Genomic DNA, 21,996 nt, shown 5'->3' with positions numbered 1-21,996 from the left:
AGGCTCATTCATAAAGTCAGGAGGTATGGGATACAGGGTGATTTGGCTGTCTGGATTCAGAATTGGTTGGCTGACTGGAAGTAGAGAGTGGTTGTAGATGGTAAGTATTCTGCCTGGAGGTCAGTGCTGAGTGGTGTCCCGCAGGGCTCTGTTCTTGGGCCTCTGCTGTTTGTAGTTTTTACAAATGACTTGGATGAGGAGGTTAAGGGGTGGGTTAGTATGTTTGCTGATGACACAAAGGTTGGAGGTGCCGTTGATAGTATCGAGGGCTATTGCAGGCTTCAGTGAGACATTGACAGTATGCAGAGCTGGGCTGAGAAATGGCAGATAGAGTTCAACCCAGATAAATGCGAGGTGATGCATTTTGGAAGGTCGAACTTAACTGCTGAATATAGGATTAAAGGCAGGATTCTCGGCAGTGTGGAGGAACAGCGGGATCTTGGTGTTCAAGTGCATAGCTCCCTCAAAGTTGCCAAACAAGTCGATAAGGTTGTTAAGAAAGCATATGGTGTTTTGGCTTTCATTAACAGGGGGATCGAGTTTAAGAGCTGCGAGGTTATGCTGCAGCTCTACAAAACCCTGGTGAGACCCACACTTGGAATATTGTGTCCAGTTCTGTTCGCCCTATTATAGGGAAGATGTGGAGGCTTTGGAGAGGGTGCAAAGGAGGTTTACCAGGATGATGCCTGGACTGGAGGGCTTGTCTTACAAGGAGAGGTTGACTGAGCTCAGACTTTTCTCTCTGGAGAGGAGGAAGAGAGGTGACCTGATCGAGGTGTACAAGGTAATGAGAAGCATGGATAGAGTCGATAGCCAGAGACTTGTCCCCAGGGCAGGATTGACTGCCACGAGCGGTCATTGTTTTAAGGTGTTAGGAGGAAGGTATAGAGGAGATGGCAGAGGGAGGTTCTTCACCCAGAGAGTTGTGAGCGCATGGAATAATTTGCCAGTGGTAGTCGTGGAAGCGGAGTCATTAGTGACGTTTAAGCGACTGCTGGACATGCACATGGACAGCAGTGAATTGAGTGGAATGTAGGTTAGGTTATTTTATTTTTGGATTAGGATTATTCCACGGCACAACATTGTGGGCCAAAGGGCCTGTACTGTGCTGTACTTTTCTATGTTCTATGTTCTAAGTGGTTTGAATCAATGTTTCCTGTGGGGAAGGATATGAAAGCTGGGGAACTTGGGGAAATAAATAGCAACATCTTGAAAAACATCCTTATTACAGAGTAGGTGGCACTAGACATTTGAAAATGCACAGAGATGGATAAATCTCTGGAACCTGATCAGGTGTACCCTCGAACTCTGTGGGAAGCTAGAGAAGTGATTGCTGAGCCCCTTGCTGAGATACTTGTATCATCGATAACCACAGGAGAGGCGCCGGAAGACTGAAGGTTGGCTAACATGGTGCCACTACTTAAGAAAGGTGGTAAGGAAAAGCCAGGGAACTATAGACCGGTAATCCGGACATCAGTGGTGGGCAAGTTGTTGGAGGGAATCCTTAGGGACAGGATTTACATGTATTTGGAAAGGCAAGGGCCAATTAGGGATAGTCAACATGGCTTTGTGCATGAGAAACCGTGTCTCACTAACTTGATTGAGTTTTTTGAAGAAGTAGTGAAGAAGATTGCTGAAGGCAGAGCATTGGGCATGATCTACAATGGACTTTAGCAAGGTGTTTGACAAGGTTCCACATGGTAGACTGGTTAACAAGGTTAGATCACATGGAATACAGGGAGAACCAGCCATTTGGAGACAGAACTGCCTTGAAGGTAGAAGACAGAGGGTGGGGTGAAGGGTTGCTTTTCAGACTGGAGGCCTATGACAAGTGGTGTGCCACAATGATTGGTGCTGGGTCCACTGATCTTTGTCATTTATATAAATGACTTGGATGTGAACATAGGAGGAGTGGTTAGTACATTGGCAGATGACACCAAAACAGTTAGTGTAGTGGACGGCAAAGAAGGTTACCTCAGAGTACAACAGGACCTGGATCAGATGGGCTGGTGGGCCGAGGACGGGCAGATTGAACTTTATTTGGATAAATGTCAGGTGCTGCAATTTGGAAAGTTAAATCAGGGCAGGACTTATACATTTAATGGTCAGGTCCTGGGGAGTTTGCTGAACAAAGAGGCCTTGAGTGCAGGTTCATAGTTCCTTGAAAATAGAATCGCACGCAGACAGGAATTTGAAGAAGGCATTTGGTATGCCTTTATTGGTTAGTGCATTGAGTATAAGAGTTGGGAGGTTATGTTGCGGCTGTACGGGACATTGGTGAGGCCACTATTGGAATACTGAGTGCAATTCTCGTCTCCCGCTAGAGGAAGGATGCTGTGAAACTAGAAAAGATTCAGAAAAGATTTACAACATTGTTGCCAGGGTTGCAGGTTTGAGGTACAGGGAGAGGCTACATAGGCTGGTGGCTATTTTCCTTGGAGCTTCGGAGGCTGAGAGGTGACGTTATAGAAATTTATCAAATCATGAGGGGCACAGATCAGGTGAATAGACAAGGCCTTTCCCCTAGGGTAGCAGAGTCCAAAGCTAGAGGGCATAGGCTTCCAGCTCGAGGGGAAAGATTTAAAAGGGGCCTAAGGGACAACTTTCTCATGTGGGGGGTGGTGCATATGTGGAAAGAATTTCCAGAGAAGGTGGTGGAGTCTGTACAATTATAACAACATTTAAATGACATTTGGATTGGTATATGAACAGAAAGATTTTAGAGGGCTGTGGGCCAAATGCTGGCCAATGGAACTAGAATATTTTAGGTTATCTGATTGACATGGATGATTTAGATTAAAGAGTGTGTTTCCATGCTGTACAGCTCGCTGACTCTACAATCCTTTGTACCCTGAGTGCATGTAACATGGGAAATGCAACAATCAATGGCTCTACAATCTATACATAGACTGGACAAATCTAATCAGCACTAAAGTGGAGAGGATAAATTTCTGGACAGTATACAGAGTGGTTTTCCAGAAGAGTAGGAATGATTCTCCTCTCCTGGGAGGTGGTGAGGAATGTGGTGAGAAGGGAAATTAATTAGGCAAGTTTTATTTGGAAGTTTTGCTGGGTGAGAATGCCCATGAATGATCTGTTCAATCACCAAACAAGGCCCTTAAGTGACTACTTAACAGCCTCAATGACCTGATTTCTTGCCTGGCAAGAGAAGCAGCTTGTTTGGTCAAACAGCCTACTGGATTGGTGGCTAATGTTTCCATTTGCCTCAGGTTGGGGTAGGGTGGGGGCACGTTCTCAGTGGTTACCACTGCTGCTTCACACCACCAGGGACTTGCAATCAATTCCAGCCTTGGTGACAGCCTGTGCGGTGTTTGCATATTTTCCCTATGTCTGCATGGATTTCCTCTGGGAGCTCTGGTTCCCTACCATAGTCTGAAGATGTGCTGATTAGGTAGACTGGCCATGGAAAATGCAAGGTTATGAGGACAGGATGGGAGCCTGGGTGGGATGCTTTTCAGAGGTCACTGCAGACCCAACGAGCCTAATGGCCTCTTTCCACACTGAAGGGAATTCGATAATTCTACGACAAGGGAGTGGCATTAAAAATCAGCACATGTCTTTGCTTCTGACAACTGCTGCCCAAACCCAGCTCCCCTTTCCTTGTAAGATGCAAAAAGAAAGCATTTAGCTTTTCATTGTTGGAGCCTCTAAACCTGCGCTCTAGCAACACTCTTGAGGTGGAACTTTCATTTCAGCCCTTATGATGCATAGTGTAGCTTGCTGGTCAGTTCTTAAGTTGTTGATTGAAGTTTGACACAGCATGTTTTCTTGCAAGTGAGGGTAGAGATTCAGTCCTCATGAAGAGACTTGCCCTTACAGTTAATACTTGGAGAACTAAGCTTGGAAAACCTCAACCCATAGCAGGAGGACTTCAGCAGTTCAAGGAGGCAGCTCACCACCACTTTCTCAAGGGCAACTAGGGATGGGGAAGAAATACTGGCCAGCCAGCGACGCCCACTTCCCACAAAATGAATAGCAAAAAAAAACATGGTTAGTACACCAAGGCACCAATTTGAAGATGAGCACTCGGAGATCATTGTACAATGAGAAAGGCCTGATTAATAATCTCATTGTAAAAGGAGATCCTAGGGAGGAGAGATGATAATATGAGAAAATGGTACATTGATTTGCGTCACTTTAAATCAATCTGAAAGTAGGGAAAAATAGCAGGAAATGAGCTTGAACCGTGCCTAAAAAAAAGTAAGAATATATTCCATGAAAGGCCAGGGCTTATAAAGTTACCAAAAAAAAAGTAAGCCCAAGGACTAGAAGGGAGGGTTTTTTTTTAAGAATTTAGCAAGGAAGGATCAAAAATGATAAAGAAGGAGAAAGTAGAATTTGAAAGTAAATTAGTGAGAAATAAAAAGAATGTAAAAAGGAAACAATTAGCAAAGATGAAGCAAGCCCACTACCCGAAGAGATAACAAGGTGTAGAGCTGGATGAACACAGAAGGCCAAGCAGCACCAGAGGAGCAGGAAGGCTGATGTTTTGGGCCTAGACCCTTCTTCAGAAGAGACAGGTGAGTTTCAAATGGTGATAAAGGGAATGGCAGAGAGATTAAACAAACTTCTGTGTCATCTTTATGAGGAACGCAAAAATAAGCTTCAAAGTAATAATACAAAACCAAGAAATGAACAAGAATGAGGAACTGAAATAAATTATTATTAGTAAAAAAATTGAACCAGAGAAATTATTCAGACAAAGTTGATAAACCTCTTGGAACTGACCATCTACATCTCAGTGTTAAAAAAAATTGGTGGTGAATGTGTTGGTCATCTATTGATTTTGAAATAGTTCCTGAAGAATGGAAAATAGTAAGTGTAATGACACTATGCAAGAAAGAAATGAACCAGAAAACAGAGTAGGATAAAATGGGCATTCTCAGGTTACAATGGGCCAAGGATCGGAGGTTAGGGCCAGTTGTTTACAGTCTAGAGCCATGAGTTGCATATGTGACATTTCTAAGCTTGCTGATGACACAAAATTAGGCAGGAATGTGAGCTGCAAGGAGGATGCAAGAAGGCTTCATGGGGATTTAGACATTCATAATGAATGGGCAAGGACAAGGCAAATGGAATACAATGTAGAACAAGTTGCCCACTTTGGTTAGGGACCCAGGAATGCAAACTATTCTTAAGTGGAGAATGTCTAGAAGTGTGGATGTCCAAGGGGTCCTGCATGCCTTTGTTCATTAGTCACTGAGAACCAGCACACATGCACAGTGAGCAATTTGGAAGGCAAACAGTGTATTGGCATTTTCCAAAAGACAATTTGAGTACAGGAGAAAAGATATTGTACTGTTCAACTGTCTTAGAAACTTAATGATGCAGCATTCAGATCATTTTGATCTTCTTACTTAGGGAAGGACATGTCTGCCATACAATAAGATTTAATGCCAAATTAAGATTCACTAAACTGACTCCTGGATGACAGAACTGCCCCAAAGAGAGATTGAAAAGACTGGGCCTATATTCTCCAGAGTTTAAATGTCTTTCAAGGCTGCTCAATATCAAGCCAGGGGATCAAAGCTGTTTCAATAAGCAATACAAGAGACAGCAAGATGAGATATTCATAAAAATAAGGTACCAACATGCTAAACCTAAAACACTGGGCTCTGTTACATAGTGAACATTAGAGCAGCGCACAGTGAACACAGTTAAGCAATCTCACAATAAACATATTAGATCAAAGCTCCGCTGTTCATACAATCTGTCATACTGCTGACAGACAATTGCAATTAACAGAAGACTCCATGAGCATTCCATCTGCAATTATGGTAGATGTATGCAAGAGACAGCACAATGGATCATCCATTTTGGTCTTCTTCTAAGATTCCTACCATCACAGAAGCCAGTCTTTAGCCAATGTGATTCAATTCAAGTGATATCAGGCGACATCTAAGTGAAAAAGCCACAAGGCCCATCAATATCCTGGTATACTTCTGAAAATTTGTGCTTCAGAACTAGCCATGCCAAATTGTAAGTACAATACTGATAACTAACTGAAAATGTGGAAAATTTCACTGTTATGTCCAGTCCACAAAATGCAGGATAAATCAAATGAAATCAGTTCGCATGTGATAAGAATACTTTGGATCATTAACAAAATTAATGGCAAGTGTCATCCATCGTGTTACCAAGGAGCACCTACTCACCAATTCCCTGCTTCTCAATGCTCATTTTGAATTTTGCCAGACTACTAAGGCTCAGGCCACTCTGTTCAAAAGTGGATGAAATAAGACAAAATCAAGGCAGAATTAGACTGAGTGTGGCATCAAGGAGTTCTGGCAAATTCCATGTCAATGGGTGAAAATGGAGAAATCTCTTCACTTGTTGGAATTATATCTAGCACAGAGAAAGATGATCATGGTTGTCGGAAGCCAATCATCTCAGCTGCAGGTCATCACTGCAGGAGTTCTTCAGGTTACTGTCCAACATCATAACTTGCTTCATCAATGATTTTTCACCATCACTAAGGCAAGACTAGGGATGTTTTCTCATAATTGCACAGTGATCTATACCATAAACAACTCTTAAGGCACTGAAGCAATCCATACTCATATGCAGCAATGCTGAAGCAACATTTATGCTTAGGCAGATCGGTGGCAAGTAACATTTTTGCAAATCTATTCAGAATTATTTTTAAAGAAGAAATCTAAACATACAACAATGAACTGACAGAATTTAAATGGAAACTGCTGGATATGCATACTTAGATTTCCAGAAGCGTTTGATACAGTTTTACATCAAATGGTTGTTCCTGAAAATAACACTGCATGTTGCAGGGGCAAGCATCTTAATGTGTTAATACATTTAAATGCTAAAGTAAGCCAAGGCAGAGCAAAATGTGTCATTTCAGGGTACGATGAGTGATATGCCATAGGGATCAGTGTTGGGATTTCAACTTTCCAAATTTACATCAACGATGTTGTAGACATGCTCGCCGAGCTGGTGGGTTTGGCTGCAAATGTTTCATTACCCTGCGAGGTAACATCATCAGTATACCTCCGGTGAAGCGTTGGTGTGCAGTCCTACTTGTTACTTATACGCCTCAGTTTGTTGGGGTGTTTGGTACCACTTCTGATTCTGTTTCTCAGTGGTTTACACACAGGGTCTAATTCAATGTGTTGTTAAAATACCAAGCCTCCAGGAATTCCCTGGTGTGCCTCTGTTTGGCCTGTGTAATTACAGAGGTCTTGTCCCAGTCAAATTTGTGTCCCTCATTGTCTGTATGTAGTGAGACAAGTGAGAATTGGTCATGTCTCTTGGTGGCTAGTTGGTGTTCATGTATCTGTATTGTCAGTTTTCTTCTAGTTTGGCCTGTGTAGTGTTTCTCATAGTCCTTACCTGGTATTCTGTATATCACATCGATTTTGCTGGTTTGGGTACAGGATTCTTTACGTTCATCAGTAGCTGTCATAGGGTACTTGTTAGTTTGTGGGCTACTCTGATACCCAGGAGTCTGAGAAATCTTGTAGTCATCTCTGAAATGTCTTTGATGTATGGTAGGGTGATTAGTGAGTCTGGTTGTGTTGCATCTTCCTGTTGTGGACTGTCTAGGAAGTAATAGCGTGTTGTGCTTTTTGGGTATCTATTCCTTTTGAAGACTCTGTATAGGTGCTCTTGCTCTGCTTTGCATAGTTCCGGGTTGCTGAAGTGTGTTGTACATCATTTAAATAGTGATCTGATGCAGCTCCATTTATGGGTGCTGGGGCTGTTGCTAGTGTAATTGAGTATCTGGTCCATATGTGTGGTCTTTCTATATACACTGGTCTGGAGTTCCCCGTTGTTTTTGCATTCTACCATTATGTCCCAGAAGTGTGGTCAGTTGTTGGTCACTTCTTTTGTGAATTTTATCCTGGTGAGGATGTTGTTTATGTGTTGATGGGTTTCTTCTAGTTTTGTGCATTCAATAATCACAAAAGGTGTAGATGACAGGGTGTTGGTTAGAGTGCATTTGGAGTACCATGTTCGCTTTAGAGTTCCTTATACAAGGGTAAATTGCATCAGACGCAGTTTGGAAATTACTCACTTGGTTGATATTGAGTTGGACAGTTAAGTTTTTAGGATAGATTGAACTGCCTCAGCTTATATCTGACATAATTTAGAAGAATGAGAGTGATCTTATTGGAAGATACTAGATTCCAGAGGGGTTTCAGAGGGTAAATGCTGAAAAGATGCTTCCTTTTGTGAGGAGACTAGGTCTAGGGGATACAGATTAATCTGAAGATGGAGAGGAGAAGAAATTCCCACTATCCTGAAAATCACAACTCTCTGGAAGTCTCTTCCCCAGAGAGTGATGGAGGCACAGTCATTGAATATTTTTATATTTTTAAACATGAGAACAAACATTGGTCATTCAGCTGGGGATATAAGCTGCCCAAAGGGAAAGGAGTGAGTGGAGTTGTGGTATGTGTTGTTCTGAAGTAAGCTGTGAAGATCACACTGGAGATGTTCTACTGTGGAGCTTGGCTCCTGAAAGCATTATGCCATTTAACTTTCCAGCCCTCCAGACATCCTGGATTCTTTTGGTGTAAACTCTCAAATTTACTGGGACCACATTCCTGTAGTGAACTTCCTCGAATGCTTCCTTAGCTTGCAAAAAACTAGCATCTTAGCGACATTCTTGGGAAAGATCACCTAACTGCTGTCCCTCAGGTTTCACTCCTGGATCTTTAGGCAAAATGGGAGACCAAGGAGGCAGCCTTCCCAACTCTCCTCTTCATTCCTAGGGTTGCAGGACCCTCAATAGGAGCCCTGGGGCTGCTTGATTGAGAAACCCAGAAGCAGGATGCTAATGTCATGACTCAGACAGCATATGTGTTGCCAACCATGACAGCACTCTTCATTAGGCCAGTGACACTCAGCTTCATTTCCCACCCACTATGTCTGAAAGAGCAGAATATGGAAGCACAAAAATGTAAGAATTAAGCTGACTTACAGAAATGGCTACTTCAACACACAGGAGCATTTTAAATGTCTGACTTGCTCCAACCAATATAGAAACGGAATAAATCCAGGAAAGAGGAACAGCTATGGGCCCAAAGCTTTTGTTCGGCTTTCAGCCAGTCACATTTTTCTGAAGAAAGGTCTAGGCCTGAAACGTCAGCCTTCCTGCTCCTCTGATGCTGCTTGGCCTGCTGTGTTCATCCAGCTCTACACCTTGTTATCTCTTTAGCCAGTCACATTAGTTGGCTTAAAAATGAATTCTTCTGAGCCGGAAACCATTCTCCTCCTGCATGTTCAGAAACCTCTCTGCATTAACATTCTGAACACTTCATGTATGCCACGATGTTCAAAGATTTCAATTACTTGTAGGTGAGATTAAAAAATGTCCAGTTTGCATTTTATAAACTTAATGATACCTTGCTGTGGTGGCAACCCATGAATGTCAGGAGACTTTCACAGGGCTTCTTTCTGGATACGTGCTTCACACCAATGCCACGAATGCATTGAGGGGGAAACAAAACTTCTTTTAAAACAAAAAATCAGATTTCTAAACCACAAAGCCATAAAGTTATCAGGCCCAACAAAGCAATTTGAAGAGCTAGGGCTGAATTTTCCCATCGCTGATCAACGGTGTGGGCAATGTTGGAAATATGCCATGACGATACAGCGAGGCTGACATATGCCTGATGCCATCCTCAGTGGACCAGGGAAGGGGACTATAATTAATCACTGCCAATGGAGTATATCTTGAGATTTTTAGGGATTGTTGTAAAAACTGGAGACTCAGAGGGACGAGTTAGGAAAGTTAGTTAGGAAAATATGACAAGATCTGAAAAGTTAGATTCTGGATGAAAAGAAATAAAGTCTGAATTAGCAAAAAAGGTTTGAATGGCGCAATGAGAATCTCAGCTCATAAGAAGTAAGTGGCTGATTGTATGCATTAACTTGTCATTCATACCTAATCTTGCCTCATTTATACACTGTTTGTTCTCTCATGTAGCAAAAAGAAACCAGGAGGCAACAATTCCCAACAAACTGACAAAGCAGATACCTGTTCCTAGTCGCTGCTCGTTCCTCTGAGCCTCAAATGCAGGCTTTGTTTTATTCACTCATGGAACCTGGGTGTCATTGGCTGAGGAGGAGGGTCCCGACCCGAAACGTCAAGCTTTCCTGCTCCTCTGATGCTGCCCAGCCTGCTGTGTTCATCCAGCTTCACACCATGTATTCTCTGCTTCTTTTTCTATCTAAGCACACAGGCTTTGCATCTGAGCACTGCCTTGCTTGAGTGGTGTGGGGTGTGGGATAACATTTCAGTGATCATTCAGCAAGCACAGGTTCTCCTAATGTATTTGTGATACATGGCTAGTGTTGCACATATTGGGATGAGGTCCCTGCGTCAAAGGTCCATTTAGAAGCATCCTATTGTATTTAGATTATATAAAACATCATTCTATGTGTGATATAAATGTTGATTTCCCACATTGTTAAGAATTTCCTCCTTTTCTGATAACGTCAATGAGGTTCACTGGAACCACTGAATCTAGCCACAGCAGAGGTCATTGTTCTGGCCAATGAAGGTGCAGAGAAACTGAGGAGCAGCAAATGCGCAAGAAAGCGTCCAATGCCGAGAAGCCTCCATACATGAAGCAAATGGAGATGAAAAGCCCCTCAGGATGTCAGGGAGGTACAAGAGGCCCAGACACTATCATCATTGATGCCACGTCCTGCAGATAAGTGGGGTATATTGTCATCACATTCTGATGGTGTCCTGGGACACCGTCAAAGATCTCTGTCATCTCTCGGAGTGGGACCTGCAATTTGATGGGGCAGGTGATAAGCAACATTGCAGCTTCCGCAAATATTTGAGATTGGCTATTTCCAAGGATCCACATGAGACCAGTGTGGGGTGCCTCAGTCCTCAAACCACAAATACATCAAAACTGCTACCAGTGCAATTTCTGCCAGATCTCACCACTACATCTTGTTTCTGTAAGCGGGCATGGCAGTAGGCTTTGCTAGCATAGCTAGCCTTTCCCAGGAGTTGATGTGATCGAATGTACACCCAGGGTCACAGAGTGATACAGCACAGAAACAGACCCTTCAGTCCAACTCATCCATGCTGACTAGATATCCTAAACTGATAATAAAATGTGAGGCTGGATGAACACAGCAGGCCAAGCAGCATCTCAGGAGCACAAAAGCTGACGTTTCGGGCCTAGACGCTTCATCAGAGAGGGGGATGGGGTGAGGGTTCTGGAATAAATAGGGAGAGAGGGGGAGGCGGACCGAAGATGGAGAGAAAAGAAGATAGGTGATGAGGAGAGTATAGGTGGGGGTGTAGGGAGGGGATAGGTCAGTCCAGGGAAGACAGACAGGTCAAGGAGGTGGGATGAGGTTAGTAGGTAGGAGATGGAGGTGCGGCTTGGGGTGGGAGGAAGGGATGGGTGAGAGGAAGAACAGGTTAGGGAGGCAGAGACAGGTTGGACTGGTTTTGGGATGCAGTGGGTGGAGGGGAAGAGCTGGGCTGGTTGTGTGCTGCAGTGGGGAGAGGGGACGAACTGGGCTGGTTTTGGGATGTGGTGGGGGAAGGGGAGATTTTGAAGCTGGTGAAGTCCACATTGATGTCATTGGGCTGCAGGGTTCCCAAGCAGAATATGAGTTGCTGTTCCTGCAACCTTCGGGTGGCATCGTTGTGGCACTGCAGGAGGCCCATGATGGACATGTCATTAAAGAATGGGAGTGGGAGTGGAAATGGTTTGCGACTGGGAGGTGCAGTTGCTTATTGCGAACCAAACGGAGGCCCTCCACTTCTTCCTGTCCCACAGGCCCGACCAGTCCCCCTCCACCGACACCCTCATCCGCCTAGCCGAATTCGTCCTCACCCTCAACAACTTCTCTTTCAATTCCTCCCACTTCCTACAGACAAACGGGGTGACCATGGGCACCCGCATGGTCCCCAGCTATGCCTGCCTCTTTGTAGGTTACGTGGAACAGTCCCTCTTCCGCACCTACACTGGCCCCAAACCCCACCTCTTCCTCCGTTACATTGATGACTGTATCAGCGCCGCCTCTTGCTCCCCAGAGGAGCTCGAACAGTTCATCCACTTCACCAACACCTTCCACCCCAACCTTCAGTTCACCTAGGCCAACTCTAGCATATCCCTCACCTTCCTGAACCTCTCAGTCTCCATCTCAGGCAACCAGCTTGTAACTGATGTCCATTTCAAGCCCACCGACTCCCACTGCTACCTAGAATACACCTCCTCCCACCCACCATCCTGCAAAAATTCCATCCCCTATTCCCAATTCCTCCGCCTCCGCCGCATCTGCTCCCACAATGAGGCATTCCACTCCCGCACATCCCAGATGTCCAAATTCTTCAAGGGCCGCAACTTTCCCCCCACAGTGGTCGAGAACGCCCTTGTTCGCTCTACACTCCCCTCCAACCCCACCACACCCGGCACCTTCCCCTGCAACCACAGGAAATGCTACACTTGCCCCCACACCTCCTCCCTCACCCCCATCCCAGGCCTCAAGATGACTTTCCATATTAAGCAGAGGTTCACCTGCACATCTGCCAATGTGGTATACTGCATCCATTGTACCCGGTGTGGCTTCCTCTACATTGGGGAAACCAAGCGGAGGCTTGGGGACCGCTTTGCAGAACACCTCCGCTCGGTTCGCAATAAGAAACTGCACCTCCCAGTCGCAAACCATTTCCACTCCCACTCCCATTCTTTAGATGACATGTCCATCATGGGCCTCCTGCAGTGCCATTATGACGCCACTTGAAGGTTGCAGGAACAGCAACTCATATTCCGCTTGGGAACCCTACAGCCCAATGGCATCAATGTGGACTTCACCAGCTTCAAAATCTCCCCTTCCCCCACCGCATCCCAAAACCAGCCCAGTTCGTCCCCTCCCCCCACTGCAGCACACAACCAGCCCAGCTCTTCCCCTCCACCCACTGCATCCCAAAACCAGCCCAACCTGTCTCTGCCTCCCTAACCTGTTCTTCCTCTCACCCATCCCTTCCTCCCACCTCAAGCCGCACCTCCATCTGCTACCTACTAACCTCATCCCACCTCCTTGACCTGTCTGTCTTCCCTGGACTGACCTATCCCCTCCCTACATCCCCACCTATACTCTCCTCTTCACCTATCTTCTTTTCTCTCCATCTTCGGTCCGCCTCCCCCTCTCTCCCTACTTATTCCAGAACCCTCACCCCATCCCCCTCTCTGATGAAGGGTCTAGGCCCGAAACGTCAGCTTTTGCGCTCCTGAGATGCTGCTTGGCCTGCTGTGTTCATCCAGCCTCACATTTTATTATCTTGGATTCTCCAGCATCTGCAGTTCCCATTATCCTAAACTGATCTGGTCCCATTTGCCTGCATTTGGCCCAAATCCCCCTAAACCCTTCCTATTCATATACCCATCCTGGTGCCTTTTAAATGCTGCAATTGTACCAGGCTCCACTACCTTCTCTGGAAGCTTGTTCCATACATGCACCACACTGTGCGTGGAAAAGCTGCCCCTCAGGTCCTGATGAAATCTTCCCCCTCTCACCTTATGACCTGTAGTTTTGGATTTCCTTATCCTGGGAAAAAGACCTTGGCTATTTACACTATCCACACTCATGATTTTATAAACATCTACAGAGCCACCCCTCAGCCTCCAATGCTCCAGGGAAAGTAGCCCCAGCCTATTCAGCCTCTCCCTGTAGCTCAAACCCTCCAAGCCTGGCAAAATCCTCGTAGATCTTTTCTGAACCCTTTCACAACATCTTTCCTCTTGCTTGGAGACCAGAATTGAATACAATATTCTAAAAGGGGCCTAACTGATATTCAATTCAACGACCAATGAAGGCAAAAGGTGCCAAACACTTTCTTCAGCACCCTGTTTACGTGCGACTCCACTTTCAAGGAACTATGCACCTGCATCCCTCGGTCTCTTTCATAGAATCATAGAACCCCGACAGTGTGAAAACAGGCCATTCGGCCCATCAAGTCCACACCGCCCCCCTGAACAGCATCCCACCCAGACCCTTTTCCCTAATTTCCTACGTCTAAGCCACCTAACCTAAACATCTCTGGACACTATGGGCAATTTAGCATGACCAATCCACCTATCCTGTACACCTTTGGACTGTGGGAGGAAACCGGAGCACCCAAAGGAAACCCATGCAGACATGGGGAGAATGTGCAAACTCTACACAGACAGTTGGCCATGACTGGAATCAAACTCGGGTCCCTGGCGCTGTGAGGCTGCAGTGCTAACCACTGAGCCTTTGTTCAGCAACACTTCCCATGGCTTTACTATTGATTGCCCTGGTTTACATTACCGAATACGATATCTCACATTTATCTAATTAAACTCCATCTGCCACTACTCAGCCTGTTGGCCCATCTGATCAAGGTAATCGCAGTAAACGCGGCAGACTTCATCAACAGAAGAGGGATCCAATCCGTCAAGTTGGTTGTAATTATTTGTACAACTTAAAGGGTCTGCCCAACTTACACTGGGAGGTGGTATGATGCCTATACCTTTTGGTAACTCTCAGGTTCCTTCTTCATTTCAAGGTTTGGATGCCTTACAGGATGCTTACTGGAAGACAGGGGTTATCCTTTAGGGGAGGCAATGGTCTATTGGTATTATTGCTGGACGGTTAATCCAGAGACCCAGATAATGTTCGATGGGAAAGGGTTCAAATCCTGTCACAGCAGGTGGTAGAATTTGAATTCAATAAACACCTGGAATTAACAGTCTAATGATGACTGTGAATCCACTGTCAATTGTCAAAAAAACCCATCTGGTTCACTAATGTCCTTTGCGGAAGGAAACTGCCATCCTTTACTGGCCTATGTGTGACTCCAGACCCACAACAATGTGGTTGTCTCCTAACTGCCCTCTGGGCAATTAGGGATGGGCAATAAACGCTGCCTGGCCAGTGACGCTCTCATCCCGTGAATGAATAAAAAAAAACCCTCTGTAACCTCAGTTGATCACACTATTTCACCCTCTGACAGGCCGAGTGCAGGTGCAATGCAGTCCAATCTTCCACCTGGACCATGACAGAGCTGGCAATAGGCTATCTGAAGATGAGTTTCTGCTTCTTACTCAGGAGAAGTGTTGCAATACACCCCAGGCAGAGTATGCTGACTAATCGTTGCCCACTGTACAGTGCACAACTGGAGCAGGCAGAGAAGGGATGTGATGGATGCTGAACAGCTGGGACAGTGGCAGCATTCTTCTGAGGAGGAAGATAAGGATATTGAGCAAGAGGAATGTCACCTTCAGCATGATAGCGCACAGGAGCATTAGGTCCAACAAGCTACCCAATTCCAATATATGAGAGTTGGGTAAAAGGTGATCATTCATTGACTATAAAATGTTACTGGTCAAAAAGCAAGGCTCCATTCATTTCCAGAACCAAATGCAGCTTTTTCCCATTTGCTTTAACTTCATTTTTTTCCTGTTATTTAATAAATGTTGATGTTTTCAACTGTTTGAAGACAATGTGTTGCTCCGACACTAAATGATAACAAGATGTTATGTTATGTTGCACGATAGGAAAAGAATAGCACTCCATTAGACGGTGTTCTAAGATGCAAGACACTGCAAAAGGGGAGGCTGTATACTTTGATCTTTGCTGTTAGTTATAACAACTGTCCGTCAGACAGCTGATGTAAAATAGCAACACATTCACGAATGTGAACTTGTATTTCCAGTGAAGGGTTGTCCATGCCACCTGTACTATCTCAGAAGCTTTTCTTTTCATTGCCCTCCCACTAAATGCACTATGAAGGGCTGTTGCTGGCTGGCAGCACCAGACCTGTTACACAGCTGGATTTTAGATATGACGACAGTCCTGAGGACCCTTGCTGTGGGAAACACATGACAGCATGAACCAGGCATTGTAGAAGCATGGCACGCACATAATGAGATGAACAGTAGAGGACACAGAAAGAAGCTAGAGCTCAGAGGAAACACAAGAACTAGAAGCAGGAATGGGCACTTCAGTCCCTTGAGATTGTTCTGCCATTTGATATGATCATGGCTCGTCTCTTCTCACCTTCAACTCTGCTTTCCTGCCCAATCTCCATAACCCTTCACTCTATTACTAATTAAAGATCTGTCAATCCTCCTTAAATTTACTCTTAGTCCCAGCATCTACCACACCCTGGGGCAGTGAATTCCATAGATTCAAGAGCCTCGAAGAGAAGAAATTTCTCCTCATCTTTGTTTTATCCTGAAACTATGACCTCTCATTCTAGATTGCCCCAAGAAATCGTCCATTAAACTTCTGAAATTGACACTTAGCCATTTTTTGGTAAAATTGAGCCCATCATTTTGATTGAACTGTGAACTTCATTAACATTAAATTAGTAGCAGCTATTAAATAAATAAATCTATTTTATTGGTTAACTCTTGCATAGATTACCAAAGGTTCTGATGGTCAGTTATACACCCGTACAGAGTAGCTGAAAGCATAATCACAAAGATCTAAATGTTGAAAGTTTAGAAAATATTAACTTAGTTTTCTCCCTTTAATGTCTATTGTCCTAAGTTTGCATTGATGAAAGTCATAGATGTTATTGAGCCTTGGGCTAAACTTAAAAATCACATTTAAAACAGGCATTTGTACAAAGAAGAAAAGTACAGTGCATGATGGAAATCTGAATCCTCACAACCTGTTTCACTCACTCATCCTCCTTCTGTCAACAGCATAAAAACTATTTTCCAGCCCCTTTCAGTTCTGAAGAATAATCATAGTGGATTCAAAATTTTATCTCTGTGTCTCTTCACAGATGCTGCCAGATCTAGCATATCTAGTTTATCCAGCATTTTCAATTTTTGATATATCAAGATTAATTTTTGTTTTGCCCTTTAAATGTACAACATAGAACATTACAGCGCAGTACTGGCCCTTCGGCCCTCGATGTTGCGCTGACCTGTGAAACCAATCTGAAGCCCATCTAACCTACACTATTCCAGTATCATCCATATGTTTATCCAATGACCATTCAAATGCCCTTAAAGTTGGCGAGTCTACTACTGTTGCAGGCAGGGAATTCCATGCCCTTACTACTCTCTGAGTAAAGAACCTACCTCTGACATCTGTCCTATATCTATCACCCCTCAATTTAAAGCTATGTCTCCTCGTGCTAGCCATCACCATCCAAGGAAAATGTCTCTCACCATCCACCCTATCTAATCCTCTGATCATCTTCTCTACTAAGTATTCTCTTAACCTTCTTCTCTCTAACGAAAGCAGCCTCAAGTCCCTCAGCCTTTCCTCAAGACCTTTCCTCCATACCAGGAAACGTCCTGGTAAATCTCCTCTGCGCCCTTTCCAATACTTCCACATCCTTCCTATAATCCGGTAACCAGAACTGAACACAATATTCCAAGTGTGGCCAGAGTTTTGTACAGCTGCAGCATGACCTCATAGCTCCAAAACTCAATCCCTCTACCAAGCAACTTTCAGGGATAATGGAAAATAATCCGCTAATAACTTAAATTTGAAAGTTATTTGTTAAGTTAGAATTAGATTTTAATGTCATGTGTACTCGAGTACAGGAATACAGTGGAAAGTGCTGGTCATTTGAACTGGCTAGATGAAGGCAAATTCATTTTGAGTTGCATTTGGTTTCTAAAATCTCTTGCTCTATTATTTAGGACCATTTCACCCTTGAGCTAGGTAAATCCTGTCTATCTTCTGAACCAATGGCTTTGGAAACTTCCTGAAGTTACTGCTGGCTTTTTGCAGGGAGCTGTTCAGATATAATCATGCGCAGTTTACAAGTGTTTAAATATATAAAGGGACTTTTGTACCACGTGTTACTGTTTGCATTGAGTAAGTGATACTAATGCAGTGTTTTACCAATACCCATGTCTCATTCCTGTTTTGCATAGACTGCACTTAAACAACTCTTCTCAGAAGAGAAATGGTTAACATTTCAACCGAGCAATGCAGTTTGTCCAAAAACAACTTTCTCTCTGAACTTTTCGTCACAAACTACATTCTAGTAAACCATGCATTATCACTTAGATCAAGACAGGTTTGAGCTGTAATTTTATCCTCTAACATACACATTGCACTTTGACACTTAAATAAACCTTAGATATGAATTGCTAATTCTTTCTTTTCTGCTTGACTACATGACTATCTCATTAGTAGTTACTGCTAAATATTTGTTAAAGGAGAATTATACATCAAGATAGTACAATCATTTCCTGGAATCATACAGTTCCTCCCTCAGCCACCGTACATCTGCTCAAATGCTGCTATTCTTGAACACACAGTCCGTAATACACACGAGACACATTTACTGCCATGAGCTGTAGTGCAAAGTTTACATAGTTTGGTAGGAAAATATTAATATTCAAATTCATTAAAATTTAAACAAAACTAATATTTTAAATTCTCAAAAACTATTGTTAGTGCAGAGATAAAGACAAACCTTCAACTGTTCATCAGCTGATGACAATTTAAATCTGTATCCCAATGGATTTTGTTAGTATTTGAGCCCAAAGACTTCAATCTAATAATTGAACAAGTGCAGTGCTTCAATTATGTAAATAAATGAGTTCATATCAAAGCTCAAAAGTAAATGAACAATCCAAGCAAGTGTCACTGGAAGTGAACTCACAAATGGATATTCTGCATGACACAAAATCATCAGAAGTCAGTTGTGTGAAAACTGAGAGGTTTGCAAATGCAACTCTTTAAAGCTGTGCAAGCTCACTTTCTATAACACCAGAGTACAGCTAAGAGAGAACATTAGCCACATCTATGGGCTGAATATGGTACAATTATGGCTCGAAAATGTTACTCTGACATAGAATAATTGGAAGAAAGATTACTGGTCCATAACCAATAAATGGCATTTCTAGTATCAAACTGAAGTAATTTTTAAAAATATGCTATTATTTCAGTTCCAGGACTGATCACAAATTAACTAGACCATTGTTGACTTGGATATTTAAACAAGTCCAGCTAAGAGCCACACAGTACTGCTTGAACAGATGCACTGAATGGCATTTAAGAAAGAATTTGTCGCTCTCCATTTGTCAGCCTTGGTTTAACGATAACACTGGCATCTGCAAACCAGTAGTCTCGGGCTTGACATTTCAATGAATTACTGAGCAACTGATGGTGCTACGTCTTTGCCTCTGAGCCAGAAGCTCCAGGTTTCAGTCTCACCCCAGGACTTGATGGCAAAGAAAGGTGCATTCATAAACAGAAAACAGGTTGAGCATAAATCTGCAAATCTTTCCAACACACGTTGGCAGATGGTAAGAACAGGAAACATTCCTGGTCAGCCAAGCGATGGTAAGAACATTAGGGCCACTACCAACACTATCCATAGCTCCAGATTGCAACATGCAAGTGCATGTTGCCATAGCAACTTTTATTCGAAGTGAATTGTAACTCAGCACCAAACCACTGAGGGAGAGGACACGATCTATGGCCCTGCCTTTCAGCTTGAAGTTTAAACAGAGGCTTACAGTACTCATATAGGTGGAAATACCATCTCTCAGTTCCCCAAAGTTACAAGCAACATTTATCCTCAACTAGATTAAATTATTTAAGCACTATTTGTGAGACCATTCTATGCACATATACGGGCAGCTCCAGGTTGCAACCAGATCCTGTTTTGTAGTCCGTTTGCAAGTCAATTTGTACACAGTGCAGGACAACCTAAAACTGTTGTTCATAAATACAAGAAACGTTCCTATGTTGGGTCTTTATAATTACACCAGGTATGGGATTGTGTTTATAAGTATTAAATTATTTAAGCACTATTTGTGAGACCATTCTATGCACATATCGCCTGGCCCTTAGTATACCAGTGACTGTACTTTGAACAAACTTCATTCGTTGGAAAGCTCTTTGCTTAATCCTGAAGATGTGAAAAGCATGATATAATTGTAATTTTTTAAACCATAATTTATGCTTTATTTCCTTTTCTACTTCATCCATTTTTCTCTTTCATCTCACCCAAATTGTATCCATAGAATTTTTTTTATGCCTCTCCTCTTTGACCCAAATACTGTTCTTTTTAAAAACTGACTTCCCTAATGTTGTTTCATCCACTTCCTCCAAATCCTTGAATAACCGTCAAAAGGAAACAGATTTCAACCATAGCTTATTGTATCTTTCCCAGTGACAGTGGCCAATGTCGGTTGCAACTGCTGAAACTAACATGCAGAACCAAACTGAAGCAAAACTTTGCTGTCCATGGGAGAGTTATGTAACATCATGTGCAACATAACATGTAAGTTTAGGGCTGGATCTCCACAAGTGGAAGGACAACCTGAACACTACGGGCAGCTCCAGGTTGCAACCAGATCCTGTTTGCAAGTCAATTTGTACACAGTGCAGGACAACCTAAAACTGTTGTTCATAAATACAAGAAACGTTCCTATGTTGGGTCTTTATAATTACACCAGGTATGGGATTGTGTTTATAAGTATGAGCTTTTGTAAATTGGGGACCCCCTGTATACATTACCTGGGAATATTTGATTTTTAGCATTGTGTGATAGCTTTTTCAAACTCTATCTTATAGTGGGAAGTGAACTAGATATGCATAGATCAGTTGTGAGTACATGAACATAGATGAAATGTTTACATTCCTAGTTCTGGAAAAACCAGTATTATACCAGCCCAATTCTTTTTGTGGTCATGCCAATGCATTTAGCAGGGAACTGTTGATATGATTTGGGCTTTGCATTCCTCTGAATGCTGACAATTTATACTTTACATTTGGTTGCACAATTATAGACTTGACTGACTGGACGATACTGTTGGAAAAGGAACTATACACCATCTTCACAAAAGCAGAACTGTATCAAGGGAGTGTTTGCAGCTTAAGCAATGATGTAATCACTTTCATACAACTGAAGAGGAAGCTGTACACTAGTTGTGAAGCGGTATTACTAATTTAGCCTGTGTGCTCTCGACCAAAATAGCGCCAATTTCCTCAATAATCATTACAGTTTTTTTGAGAAGCTCACATCATGCCAGCACTAAGTTGAGATAATGCTGTCCACTTGTAATATCAGAAGTTTAACCATCATAATCAGTTTTTTTTTAAAAATCAGCTGGGATAAACAATTTTAATTCTAAACTCCATCTAAACCACCAATTTGTTGTAATGCTTAAATAGTGAGTGCTGGGAAATAAATTATATCTGGGAGTATTAGATTGGAGAAAACTGAGTGAGAGATGAAATTAATATATTTGCCTTCCAAGTTATTTTGTTCAAAAGTGGGAGATTAATAATTTCTACCCCATGTGAAATAGTATGAAATTGATTAATTCCTGATTGTATGTTATTTTGCATCCAAAGATTTTGTGGGTTTATCCCACAAACACGAAGTTATACAGGCTTGAAACATCTCTGGTGCAATCGCCAGTTGGTGCCAATTGTTTTGCATTAGTGCAGTTAGCAATGAGACACAGCCTTGCAACCAGTTTCAAAATTCATTGGTAATTGTGAAAAAAATGAACCAGAGTTCTCAATCGGATTGTTACCTTGTGGCCAATAGCTTTAATGCTGATGTAAGAATGGAATAAGATTTGACTGTGAAGCTCCCTCTAATAAAGTTAATTGCTAGAATTCCCAGTCAAAATCACATGTAGATAATGGCTTCAGAAACAAAGTACTGGCAGAAACTGATCATTGTCAAACCACATCCCAACAAGGGCAGCTTGAGAGCCCTGATAATTTAAGTGCAGAAACCAATGGGTGTGAAAATTCATACTGCTTGCTGGTGTGATCCCACACACAAGTCAGCTTCCTGGAAGCAGCATGGAAGACAGGTGGGACAGTTCTCCTGCAAATGGTGCGTCCCTAATGAATGAGATCTAAAAGCTACTTCAGGCCTTTCAACAGAGGCTGATGGCAAATTTCTAGTCAGCAACTTCTGATCCCTCAGGTACATTTGGGGCTCCTGTCAGCTGCTTGTTGGCAGTCACTGGTCAGGAATGGAGATTTTCAAGGGTTCCACTGTGTACA

The 21,996-nt window shown here is 43.1% G+C and overlaps 1 protein-coding gene across 2 annotated transcripts in view; it reads right to left on the bottom strand.

Annotated features, from left to right (window-relative positions):
• The window catches only part of ptprea (protein tyrosine phosphatase receptor type Ea), a 296,189-nt gene that overhangs the window by 204,814 nt on the left and 69,379 nt on the right, over positions 1 to 21,996 (bottom strand). Inside the window, exon 1 of one of the 2 annotated variants that reach the window (XM_059653095.1) lies at positions 18,434 to 18,452. The exons of the other annotated variant lie outside the window; for it this stretch is intronic. The gene's annotated coding sequence lies outside the window, so the exon portion shown is untranslated. Of the gene's footprint in view, positions 1 to 18,433; positions 18,453 to 21,996 lie in introns of those variants that run through there. 2 annotated transcript variants of the gene reach the window in all.

The sequence above is a fragment of the Stegostoma tigrinum genome, chromosome 20 (assembly GCF_030684315.1).
Source record: "Stegostoma tigrinum isolate sSteTig4 chromosome 20, sSteTig4.hap1, whole genome shotgun sequence".
Taxonomy (NCBI): domain Eukaryota; kingdom Metazoa; phylum Chordata; class Chondrichthyes; order Orectolobiformes; family Stegostomatidae; genus Stegostoma; species Stegostoma tigrinum.
This window is presented reverse-complemented; position numbering and strand designations above follow the sequence as displayed.